At 36.8% G+C, this 13,299-nt stretch overlaps 1 pseudogene across 1 annotated transcript; it reads left to right on the top strand.

The window, feature by feature from the left end:
- The first annotated feature begins 9,674 nt into the window (after nucleotides 1-9,674).
- On the top strand, nucleotides 9,675-11,904 carry LOC149239392 (WAT1-related protein At5g07050-like; annotated as a pseudogene). The gene is made up of 7 exons (XR_016245449.1): nucleotides 9,675-10,017; nucleotides 10,121-10,183; nucleotides 10,308-10,424; nucleotides 10,528-10,772; nucleotides 10,854-11,012; nucleotides 11,144-11,295; nucleotides 11,403-11,904. The product of XR_016245449.1 is annotated as a WAT1-related protein At5g07050-like (transcript).
- The last annotated feature ends 1,395 nt before the right edge of the window (nucleotides 11,905-13,299 follow it).

Genomic DNA, 13,299 nt, shown 5'->3' with positions numbered 1-13,299 from the left:
GTCCAAAAAAGTATAAAACAATACAGAAGGGATGAATTTTCGATAGTTTTAACGAGCTGAACAAAATAAGCGCTCGATCTTTTTGTGTAATAATCCCTCAGGTCCAAAAAGATTAAAATCTAGAGGAGGGATAGCACTTCCTGTCCCTTTAACGAGCTGGAGAGGCCAATGGCTCGACAATCTTTTCATATTTTATGAGTCAGTTGAAAAGAGCTTAAAGGAGACTCGTCTTTTGAGGAACGAGTGATAAAACGGGTAGCAGCTGATTCCAGGTAAGGTTTGGAATTTTCCAATCACGGCAGTGTCACAAGGATGGCTAGTGAAATCACTCTTCGCAGCTGTTCCTCAAAATGGGTAAACAATAAAATGGAGGTGAATGATCGGCCAATGAAAAGTGGAGGTGACGGTGCAAACACGACCAAGGCTTTAATGGCTGAAGTACTACATTCACGATGGTTATTTACCGGGGAATAGTTCATTTTTTAATGAGCTTAAACGCGGGTGGAAACATTTGCTCATGTCTTATGTTTATTTTTTAACGAGCTTGAACTATGTGCTAAAACTGCTCGATTAATCCAGTCTTGTGATAAGAATGTCTCATATAAAAATGGCAACTTTTAAAGATTTGCCCCACATCCTTTTTTTATGCAAGTTAGGAAACGACCAATCCTACGAGTTTAAAGGGTTAGAGGTCCTAACAATTTAAAAAATAAATAGTCGCTCTTCGCTTGCATTCCAAAAGGTTTGCATGCCCCCAGGTATAAAACAGAGTTTCAAGGTTACCCCTTCTTTAGTCCGTTAAAACATTTATTTTACCGAGAGAGGCCTACCTCTTATAGGTTACCCAAAGATTGCTCTATTCACAGTGCAAACAAAACACTTCTTCGGTGATGTCTATCGAAAAAACAAAGGTGAGCGGCGATGCCCGCCAACTCACATAACTTTGACGAGAGAATCTTGTTCTATAATAACCCCTCTTCCAATCACGGACGGGGGTACAGACTAGTCATATTCTCCCACGGAAACCTACCCTATACCCAAAGTTTTCATGCCGAAGCAGACCAGGGTGCATGCCCCCTGGGTTTCAGTCATGTCCCTCTGAATTACTCGCGCTCATCGGGTGGACGGACTGGAGATTGAGACATTTCTTGCGTGAAAAGACCATTCAGGGATGGTATATGACTATTTGGTCTGTATGATCTGGGAAATGAAAGCTGGTCCACAAGCTTGACCACTCTTCCTTCGTGCGGAAAACACATTACTCTAAAGAGTGAGGAGACAATTGCTCCCATGCAATAAATATAGTCTCGTCCAAGGAGTAGATTGTAATCCAAGGGTCCTTGAACTATCATGACGTTCATGTGAACGGTTTTCCCTCTCAATGTTATGGGCACATCGGGAAGGATCCCTAACGGTCGACTGGTTCCTTTATCAAAGCCTGTTAGATTTCTCATCTCAGGCAAAAGCGATGGCGAACCAAGCGCTTTCCAAGCAGTTGAGGAAAGGATACTCACAGAAGCCCCCTCATCTATGATGGTACCAGCCATAACCATTCTATATATTTGAACAATAATTTGGAATGGTACACTAGCTGGTAAACGGGGTCTGCCTAGTTGATTCCAGTCGAAGGAGACAACTAGGTTGCTTGGAGGTGGGACCGAATAGACGGCCGGGTACGACTCTGACGAACTTCCTTCCTGCGGTAAAGGAATGGGTAGACTTCCCCCATGTTCATTGGAGTCTGTGCTTATGAAAAGAATTTGGACGGTGTCATCCTTGTTCTCTTCAGTGATTGTATCATCTGAAGATGGAACCTCTGAATGCAAAACCGGGTCAACTGCTGCCTCGACCTTTTGACTTTCATCTGGTATGGATTCAGATGGTTTATCTTCAATGACAGATGCTTCGGCCGACCACCTGAGCGGGTCAGCCGGATTTTCAACTAGTGACGGACTCGGCACGAGTTTTTTATATCCAGGAGGAAGTCGTAACGGTGAAACCGGACGATCATCCAAAACTCTTTTAGCTTCGTCTAAGAAGGGACAATGGTGGACGACATGATCGCCTTCGCATAGTTTACAAGGAAATCTATATTTTCCTTTTTGTCCTGGGGCTTCACTTTCACTAGTTGACGGTGTGTTTTCAACATGATCATCAGAGGTTGATGACACCGGGTTGTGCAAACGAGGAGACCAGTCCCTTAAGATCCGAGGGATGCAAGGAAATTCTCTGTGAAAGTGGTCTCCTTTGCAAATGACACATGGCGATTTAGGCCTGGTCAGTGCAGTGTGTGGATTTTCGTTAGACGACACTCGTTTGCCCCCATTCGCTTTTGGCTCCTTCTTCTTCTTCTCTTTCTTCTTCTTTTCCTTCTTCTCCTTAGGAACTTGAATTTTGGCTTTACCAGCCCCATCAAGCGAAGAGGAAGGAGGAGAGGACGAATTAGAGGAAGTAGAAGGTTGGTGGGTAACTCTGAACTTGTCTAATTGCTGATTCGATTGTTCAGGAATAGTGGTGTTCTGAACGACAGAGGTTGAGAAGAGCCATACAGGCAAACCAATTGTTAGTCCTGGAAGCGATAATGTGGCCATATGGGGTGCACCAACATCTCCCCAAGAGGAGAAGGGACTACGATTTCCTCCAAGGGGAATTCCTTGGTTGCTGGACTCCATTTTCTCAACCCAAGATCAACGTAGGAAAGGGGTAATGAATATTCCGTTTAAAATAATTTTTTAGACGCTTTGACACAACTTGTTTTTTCAGTTTTTAAGAGTCGAGAAAAAATAAAAGATGACTCTAGTCGCCTTCAATTTTTAATGAGCCTGAAGTGACAAGTGCTCAGATGGACCTTTTCCGTTAAGGAGTTTGAAAAGGAACGAAAGGGACTGCTCTGGAGATCTAGGTAGAGGGAGTACCAAACCAATCACAAAACTGCAGAATACTTTTTACGGTACGGCAGTCAATCTTCCCGAATGCTGTGTTCAGTGCATTGCGATCGATAGGGCGGCAGACACGGCTTCATATGGATAAAGGATTTAAGCCTATAGGGGTCTCCCAAAATATACTCGACGGTACGTGGGAGTACAAGTCTGTACTGGCACTTATCATCTCAAAGTGGAGGAATCACCCAACCATCAGTGAGGACAACAGTTACCAGGCTTTACGACGCCGGAATACGTCTCTAGCCTAGACCTCTAAATGTTGTGCGTTAAGTTCCAAAGCGTTGTTAGATTCATTGGATTTATTTTAAGTTGATCTTGTTTATGAAGTTTGCCTTTCGGGTTCACCACGAGATGTAGATGTAATTCCTAAAATGCAATCTAAAGATGATAAACAAACTTTTTATCTCTTTTGTGCAATGAAAATCCTAGCTACTAGGGAAAAGAAAGACAAAATCTTTTCACAAAGAGCAAAGAGCACACTGTAAATGCACTTTCCTAAATCAAGCCAAACAGACTGTCTATATGCAAATGCACATGCATGTATTTGTTTTCGACTTTCTTAGTATTGATGCTAAAAAGAAAGTTGATGTACAAATCTGAATTTCTTTTCAAGCGACAAATATAAACAAGCTCTTTTCCGAAATCAAAAATAGAGATGATTACGACACCTTACGATTTTGAAATGAACACTTGTTCTTGACACTAGAAAATTACAAATTCAGACCAAAGGCAATAGTAATAGGATAATCGACCATCAACAGCAATCAAACTTTCTCCTATGATCGAAATCGACACTTGCAACAGATTCAAATCAAAGGACGATAGTACGACTATGCTACTTTTGCAAAGGAAAACTGTAAACGACTCAACAAACACACAAAAACATCTATAGTTCTTTTGTACAAAGGAGGCGGAATAACAGCAAGGAAAAGGGGTTTCAAACAGACATATACTGATCACAGGCAGCAAAATTCAGGGATAGAACTGGAAAGAATGAAGCACAGGAACCACAACTGCACAGAGCTAGTCTGATCAGCGCACCTGTAACACAGAGAATCTGAAATGCAGCGCAGGTTGTCCCTTCGGGAAGTGCGCTGAAATTCAGAATCTCTGAACAGTACCTGCGCTGGGCTAGAAACGAGACTCTGTCCGGGTTCCGGGTCACAGTTTGCAGTTCAGTCCTTGGTTTTTGGCCGAGTAAAAAGCAATCAGTAATGCAACAATCAGGGGTAGATCTAAGGAGGATCTAAGAGCTATCACAAGGGAAATCAGATAGTTTGTGAATCAGTTGTTCAAATCATAAACAGATCCAGTGAATGGATTGAAGCAGTAGTTATCTACTTTGCATTTGTTATGGCAAATGCAGTTCGAATGCTACTTATAAGTTTATGAAACAAACAACAAATAATGATAAACAAACAAACTAATTATCTCCCCAGTGGAGTCGCCATTTTGTTACAGGGAAAAGTGTCTATTTAGAACTGCTCTATCCCACTAAGGTGTGACAACTACCTTAGAAACAAACAGAGAAAAGTTACTTTTGTATTTCCTTTATGAATTATAGATAGAGAGGAATAGAAAGAACCAACCTGTGTCTTGCGCTAATCCTTTGATTCGATCCCTCTCTTCTTTGATAGTCTCCAGCTACCTGCTCCCTTGCACGCCCAGCTTCACAAAGTACCTGTAAGATCACAGAAGCATAGCACCATACAAAGACATGGATCTATATTCATAAACAACTTAGGATCAGATTTAAATTGACCATACAAATGTAACAAGCATCAATGATACAAAAGCATGGAGGAGAACTCAAATAGCTTTTATTGATAAACAAGAAAAGATCCAGGAGGAGTTACAACCAGTGGTTCCGACTCAGCATCAACCTCTTAGCAAATAAGCCCCTCTTCACCTCAAACAAAGCATAGATCACCCAACAATCTGATGTTTGTCTCTAGAAACCAACAACAATTCCTTACAATATGAAAAATTCCAGCCTCTGGATCTCTGGGATGAGGGATCCATATATAAATATCTGTAAGGAGGATGAGTCAGCTTGTGGTTTGATTAGTGTCTTCTCTCTGTCAGTCCTTGCTTCCACTTGGAGACTGAGGGCCTCTTACTCATCCTTGGTCGAATTCAGTGAGGCAAGTGTCACAGGAGAAGATTCTGGAAACTTCCATTGCCTCTCCACCTCGCGGAATGACACTGCCATTTGTCATTTCTCGCCCATCGCACCCCACAGAAGGGAATTTTGAAATGCAACGCACCCTCACAGTGCATTTGGGTGAGATGCAACGCACCTAGCCAATGGAGCAGCTGCAATGATCCTGTTTTGACCAATTTTGAGTAGTTTTTCATGGAGAACTTCTGGGAGAAGTTGTAATCTGTTGATCTTGTTCCTTTAGGGGTTAGAACAACACTTTTAGGGACTTAGGAGCCCTTGGTTTATGGGCATTTCATGCTTGGAGTTGTAGAGCACAAAAATGTCTATAACAATCTTAGCGCTAAGCAATTTTCTTTTTTAGATATTTACTTTAATCATATTTATAGAAAATATATTAAAGAAACCTACAAAATTTTTAATGAGGTTAACTTGTGCAAGAGGGTATGCTTTCCGAAGCAAAAAAAACGAAAAAATGCTTCTAGTGAAATTATCACTCCGCGTTCTAATGTTATCCAAATCATTTGAGAAACATATTTTCGTTCCTTGTATAGAGATATAATATGTATTTATAACTTTTGAACTCTCGAGAAACTTATTTTCGTTCCTGGTATAGAAATATAATATGTATTTATAACTTTTAAAGTATTTTTATTGTAATTTAAGGAATTTTTTTTTTTTTTTAATCCTCTATATAAATTTAAAATAGAAATTATTTGAAAGTGAAAAAATCAAAGAGCTTAAACCCCCTAAGTGTGGAACTTCAAAATAAAATTTTGTAAATTATTGAATATTCTACCTTTATTGTGGGGAGACTAGTCGTTCAAAATAGATAGATTTGTGTGTTCAATAGCTTTAGAGAAGTTGGTTTTCCCAAGTTTATTTGTTCCACCTAGGCTTAGGGATTTGTGTGTATCACAACTTTTGATTTTCCAAAGTTTATTGGTTCAATGTCGATAGTAACTCGAATGCTATTATTTAATGAACAAAATAAACTCTCTAAAAAAGTGTTTCTTTTACAAAAGGGTGTGCTTTATGAAATGCAATGGTTAGAAAATCTTAATCCTTACACTCGAGTTAGTTCCAGTACAAAAATATGATATGTGTTTGAAACTTTTGAATTATTTTAATTTTATCTCTTCGATGGCGTAAAAAACTATTTTTAAACTAAAAGTTTTTTTTGGAATACTCTATATATAGAAATAGTTTACAAATTGTTTTAAGGTCGGAAAAGTAAAGAAATTGTAAAAATATAATATGTATTTGAATATTTGAATTATTTTTAATTTTATATTTTTATCCGTAAGTGGTATTACAATTGGCAAGTGTTTTTTATTTAAATGATTTAAAATTCAATGCATCTAGACATGTTTCATTAGCCAAATTTGAAAAAAAAAATAGTGATGAAAAAACAATTTTTAGATAAAAATCTATTTATAAATATAAATTACAAATTGTTATTTTAGTAAGGAAAAGTAATTTTTAATATATATTTTTTTAAACTTAAAAAAAATAGATTCCAAATTGTTTTAAGATGGGAGAAGTTATTTTTTTATTTTATTTTATTTTTGAACTTAGCAATGTGGGAAATATATTTTTAATATCTATTTTTTTATATATATATATATATATATATATATATGTTTTGGATTCAAGTGTGTAAGTAGTGACTGAAGGTATTGAGGATCTTCAAGATTAGTTAGATTGAGTGCATTAATGGTTGAAGGATGGCACAACATCTTATGTGTCATCACCACAGGTCTTATTCATCGTATGAGATATGTTGGCTCGGTGACAGAATTTTGAAATTTAATGCCAAATCCGGATGCAAAATCTCATCTCTATATGTTGGTGCTTGTTCAATCTTCCATTGAAATTGTTGAGAACAAAGGGGAGGTTGGCAATATTGCAAGGGGAAACTCAACATGACACAAGCCAACAACCATGGTCCATGAACATGGTTGCCTCAGAAGAGGAGGAGGGGGGCAGAGGCTATCAAACCTCCTCTTCCATGGCATGCTCTAGGAGCATAACAGTTTGATGAGGATATTTTGTGGTGCTTTAGAAGAATGAATGCAGAACTAGAAGCATAAGAGATGGGAAATATTGGGGATGACCACTAGGCGTTAATGAACCTGCTCAACTGACATGTGTGGGACTAAGAAGAGATTATGTGGGTGGTGGAAGGTTGAATCATTGATCTAGACTTTCACCTTTTATAAGCTAGAGCTACTTTGTGTTTTGTAGTTAGTGCTCTCGAGATTCAATTGTCTCCAACACCCCCACCTCCAACACCCTCCAACTCCTTATATGAATTAGACTCTTCTTTTAGTCTTCTAGACTCGGTTTCTCAAGGTGCAAAACCACCTAGTCTTGAGAAGCTAGGGCCAATGTTTAGGATGGAGAAGACATCTACAAAATAAGGGCCATTGGGCAACAATGTGAAGGAAAAGGTTGCTAGTAGTAGGGAAACAATGAAAGACAAGCATATATAAGAGAAACCTTAGTAGAATGTAGACACCAAATTTTATGGGATGCTTATCGAGTGGGAAATACCACCATGGCTGAAGGAAGGTCAATATGATTCCTTCAATTAAATCACGGCATGGCTTTGATTGTTATCGAGTGGGAAATACCACCATGGCTGAAGGAAGGTCAATATGATTCCTTCAGTTAACTCTCGACATGGCTTTGACTGTTAATCAGGAAAGACCTTTTAAGTCTCTATTGCTCATTTGCATATTAGCTTTGTTTTTTTCAGTTATAAACTGATTTCATGACTTTTAGGGAAGCCATATGGTTTTCCATCTATGGGAAAATGGTCATCCCAAAGAAATACACAATGTTAGTCTCAAGTTAGATAAGCATTTTTGTTATTCACATATGCTCAATCTAGGCACTTTCTGTAATTTATGTAAATTCTCAATAATCTAATAAAAATTATTATGTTGATAAATATTTGAATTTGGATACATTTTATGTAAACACATCACCTTAATATACATTCAAATTATATAAATATATATATATATATATATATATATATATATATATATATATTACTTTTTATAGATATTTTTATGTTATAATGTATTTTTATATATCAATATAGTGTAAGTAAAAAATAATGTTTAAAAACATGCCTGTTCTATATATATATATATATATATATATATATATATATATATATATATAATGATTTCATAAAAGTAAGATGATATATGAATGTAATAAAATCTAAATTATATTAATACATGATTTTCTTTTAATGAATAATTAGAAAATAAATACTTTCTCCAATATCTTTATATCTATAATTATTATTAATAATATTTATATAATGGTTTATTATATTGTTATGATGCAAGAAAAATGATATAATGATTTCATTAAAAAAAAAAAATACAAAAGAATTACATAAAATTTAACCAATCTATTTATCTATTTTTTTTTCCTTTTTTTTTTGAGAGAAATAGGTAACTTGAATAGATTGGTACTCTATTTATGTTTATTTCAACCATAATTTTTAAGTGTTACTTTAGATTTTAGAGGTAGACAATCTAAATATAGATTTTAGAGGTAAACCATCTAAATATAATTCTTTCATCGCTAACACAACTCATCAATTTAATTCTATACATAGTTCTTTCATCACTGATACAACTTTATATATCATTAACTTATAAAAAAAAATATAAAAAATTATAAATTATAAATAATATTAATATTAAAAAAATTATAAAATAAATATTTTTTCTGATTTATTATGAGTCATTTATAAACACTTGTTTCCTATATTTTTTAATTCATCGATCTTTCGAACACGAGTATCTCATCAATTTTTTTTCAAGGTGGTGGCGGACATTTTCAACTATTAGTCTCATTTAAAAGCATCCACTCATCAACCATCATTTGTTGATGAAGGAAGCATCCACTCAGGCAAGATTTTGTTGATGAACCTAACATTTGAAGACGTTCACGTCTCCACCCGTCTATTTCTCGATTACGATTTGCATTTTAATGAAGCTCTACTTCTGCTTTTTAATTATCCATGATAGTGACTTGTATGGCGAGCATGTTAGATATTGCGTGTTGAAATCACTCTGGTTCCCCGTTACACAAGTATGAGCTTTGCCATGTCGGAGTGGAAACAAATCATTTGTTACATGGGCTATTTTCCGCGTCCCATTCAAGAAAAGGAAGCAATCAGAACACAAAATCCGCACTATGGCTAACGTGGAACTTTCTCCTTTCCCATCCATTATCTCTGCTTTTTAATGTGATGTTCCAACACTTCTCCTCTACACGTCAGTCTGCACATATCATCGTTTTGCTTCGTTCATTACTTTACTTTACTTACTCATCATCCACTGCTTTATTATTTTTTCAAAACAGTGCTTCTCATTCCGTGGATAAAATTAAATTTCGCGGAAAATCGAATAGGATATCGTGCTTTCGCCATTAACGATTTTCTTATTCCTGACCATACTTAGTGCTATCGAGATCAAGTTATGTCTGTACTTTGGATGAGCAGGTTATACCCAACTGGCTTTTGTTCTTCTATATATATGAGTGCAGAAAGTGTGGATTATAAAACATCCGCTCTCCTGAAAGTTAATTAGTTGCGAGTGCATAGAGGAGGAGAGAAGCTTCAATCCTCACCCTGCATTCACAGCTGTTGACAGGATAGGGAAGTGTGTTTTGGAGATTGCTGCAAATTTGATTATCAATGGAGAAGTTAATTGAGAAATCAAAACCCTATGTAGCAATGATATCCCTACAGTTTGGATATGCAGGGATGAATATTATCACGAAAGTTTCTCTTAACAGAGGGATGAATCACTTTGTGCTTGTAGTGTACAGACACGCCGCTGCTACGGTTGTGCTTGCACCTTTTGCCTTCTTCATTGAAAGGTAAAGCTATTTTATTTATGCTTGTAATCCCAATTCAGAATATTGTTGGAATTTGCAATTTAGGTAAGTCCAGCTAATGTATCAATCATAATTGTAATTGCAGGAAAGTGCGACCCAAACTCACCTATCCTATATTCTGCCAACTTTTTGTACTAGGTTTGTTAGGGTATGTATTATTTCATTATTTCATGCTTACTCTGACTCTTGACATCATCCCCTCCTTTCCATTTCTGATTGCGTCAATGCAAATTGTTGGCGAGTAATTTGATTCCCTGAATGCATGTCTGTAGGCCTGTAATCGACCGGAATTTCTACTACCTGGGTTTGAAATTAACATCTCCAACATATGCATGTGCACTCAGTAATGTTCTCCCGGCGATGACTTTCGTGATGGCTCTCATATTCAGGTAACCAAATCACATTGTTGCATTAAGTGACATAATCTACGGGTACTCATTGCAATCACTTACTTTAATCTATGGTGTTGATGGCAAATCTTTATTGATGTAGGATGGAGAGTGTGAATATAAAAAACATACGCAGTCAAGCAAAGATAGTGGGAACGACTGTGTGCGTGGGGGGGAGCAATGCCGTTGTACAAAGGTCCTATTGTTCCCATGCTTTGGTCTCCACATCATCACTCCCCCCACACATCTTCCACAACGGCTTCTGCAATTGATAATAAAGACTGGATAATAGGTTCCCTTCTGATAATTGCAGCCACTCTTTCATGGTCAGCCTTGTTCATCCTGCAGGTGATCATTTATTTTTTACATGTTTGTAATTTCAATGATCTTGAAATTACAACTTTAATTAACTATATTTTGAATGTGCAGGCTGCAGTACTGAAGAAATATTCTGCTCAACTATCCCTTGCCACCTTAATATGTTTTATGGGAACAATACAGACAACAGTTGTCAGCTTAGCTGTCGTACGTGATTCTTCCCAGTGGGCTTTAGGATGGGACATCAACCTTCTCGCTGCAGTCTATTCTGTAAGTTTGCCTCTCTTTTTTTTCAATGGGGGAAGACGTTCAATGTTTTTCTTCAGACTTTAATACAAAAATTAGTGATCAGGATATGAAGGTAAATAACAGTGTACAGCAATTGCTATTTTTGGGTGCAGGGAGTGGTGGCGTCAGTAATTGCATATTACGTACAAGGTTTGTGCATGCGCGTAAAAGGACCTGTATTTGCCACAGCATTCAGTCCATTGATGATGATAATTGTGGCCGTTATGGGGTCTATCATTCTCTCTGAGAACATCTTCTTGGGCAGGTTCGTTTCTAAATTATCTTTCAACCCAACAAGTTAGAACTCGAGATTAATAGTGTAAGGAAATACGATGGTTCAAGGATCTAACTGAACTTATGAATTGAATACAGTGTAGTGGGAGGAATTCTGATTGTAATAGGGTTGTACGCCGTTCTGTGGGGAAAGGTGAAGGATGTCAAGATTTCAGCCGCTAAAAATGGCTCCGAAGAGCTTTCCGATTCTCAAGGAATATTCGCTGAAATCAAAATAAGGCTTCCAACACGCTAATTTGTGAAGGACCTGAAGCTCTTCAATTCAGTGGTGGAGATACGGCCATTTCTATCACTGGAAACGATAATCCAAAAATGTGAGCAGCGAATTGAGCTGAGTTCCCATGCTTCTCCTCACCATCGTATTCCAACAAAGGGGTTTTCAAAGTAAAATAGGATCAATGTTTGTTGGCGGCGGCGGTTCAATATTACAGTTTTCATCATTGTGTGAAATGAGAAGAGAGATGTATCTATGACGGCTGTGACGCAATTAGTTCTAGATAATCCATTGTCGTCCTGGAAAGGTGTTAGAGTTTCCAGTGTAGCGATATGAACCTCCAATAAAATAAAATGAGGATTCGATATACCGATCATTCTTAGTCACATATTAATTTTTTTTGTTTGATTGACTAATTTAAATCGCGCCGAGAACACAATTGTTTTTTAACAGAGAAATGGATATAGCACTATCAACAACTGTGAATCCAAAATTATAAAACTAATCCAAAATCATAAAACTAGATAACTATAATCTAGATTCCCAAAAGAAATTGCCACAAAATATGTATTGTTTTTCCAAAAAAATTACCACAGTTTAGGCGAAAACTTAAACACATAACATCCTATACAATCCTATTCTTTTTTGGATTTTCTTGTTCCCACCACTATTCTTTTTTGGATTTTCTTGTTCCCACCACTACTTCCAAGAATCATTATAAGATGCACCTTTCCAATTAGAGAGTAATTCCAACTAGTTTCAGATAGTGTTCCATACTCCTAAGGTGGAAGGAAAATAAATAAATAGGTGATCCATTATCTCCTTAAAATTTTTTCATAGGAAACACCAACTTGGCCCAACCATACATCTTTTTTCTAAATTATTTACTATAGGAATCTTACTTTCCAAGATGCACCATAGAAACAAATTTTATTTTTTTAAGTAGCAAAGATTCCATAATTTCCTCCACCGCCAGGCTAACCTCTGGGTCTCTTTTCGTCAATGACAAACATATAATCCAATTTTTGAGAGTATTCCCTAAAAGGAGAATGCACCCAACATAAAGAATCTTCCTTGTCTCTGAGGAAAACATGGGAGATGTTGGCAACAATAATATAATTTTGTCACTGTCTTGAGTGTTCAATTGGTAAGTTTAGTTAGTTGGCATCAGCTCATCCTTGATCGAAAATAGAGGTACAAGAATTATAGACTAATTGGTTCAAAGTAATCCTTCCATTTGTATTTAGATATTCAACCAACTCTTGAGGCAGTGAAAACATTTCTCCGCATCCCACCTAGGGGTTAATTGAAACCCTTACCCTTTCACCATTCTCAAATTACACGGCCCAACCATCTTCAACCACTAAAACAGAGGCTAATATTTCTTTCCATATAATCGATAAACTCTACCTTTGCTTGTTTTGGGATCATATCTAATCTTCAAGAGTACAGGGATGGATATACTTTCTAGATACAACTTCTATCCATAGACTATCAATGGATATAAGCCTCCAACCAATTTTTTCTTCTAGCAACTTTGTGAAAAAGTGAAGGGTTTTAAGCCCCCCCCTCGCCACATCTTTGGCAAAGAAATTTTATCCCATTTAACCCAAGGGAAAACTTGCCTATCTTTTGACCCCAACCACAAAAATTGACAACTTGTCTTGTGAATGGAGTTCAAAACTACTTTTAGGATCCACGATAAGGACATCTAGAAAACTATAATATCTTCCAAGATACATTTTGTGAGAACCAATATTC

The sequence above is a fragment of the Pinus tabuliformis genome, chromosome 8 (assembly GCF_031772625.1).
Source record: "Pinus tabuliformis cultivar Carrire ecotype Pingquan chromosome 8, CPIR1, whole genome shotgun sequence".
Taxonomy (NCBI): domain Eukaryota; kingdom Viridiplantae; phylum Streptophyta; class Pinopsida; order Pinales; family Pinaceae; genus Pinus; species Pinus tabuliformis.
The sequence above is the reverse complement of the archived record's forward strand: the minus strand, read 5'-3'. Positions and strand labels throughout refer to the sequence as shown.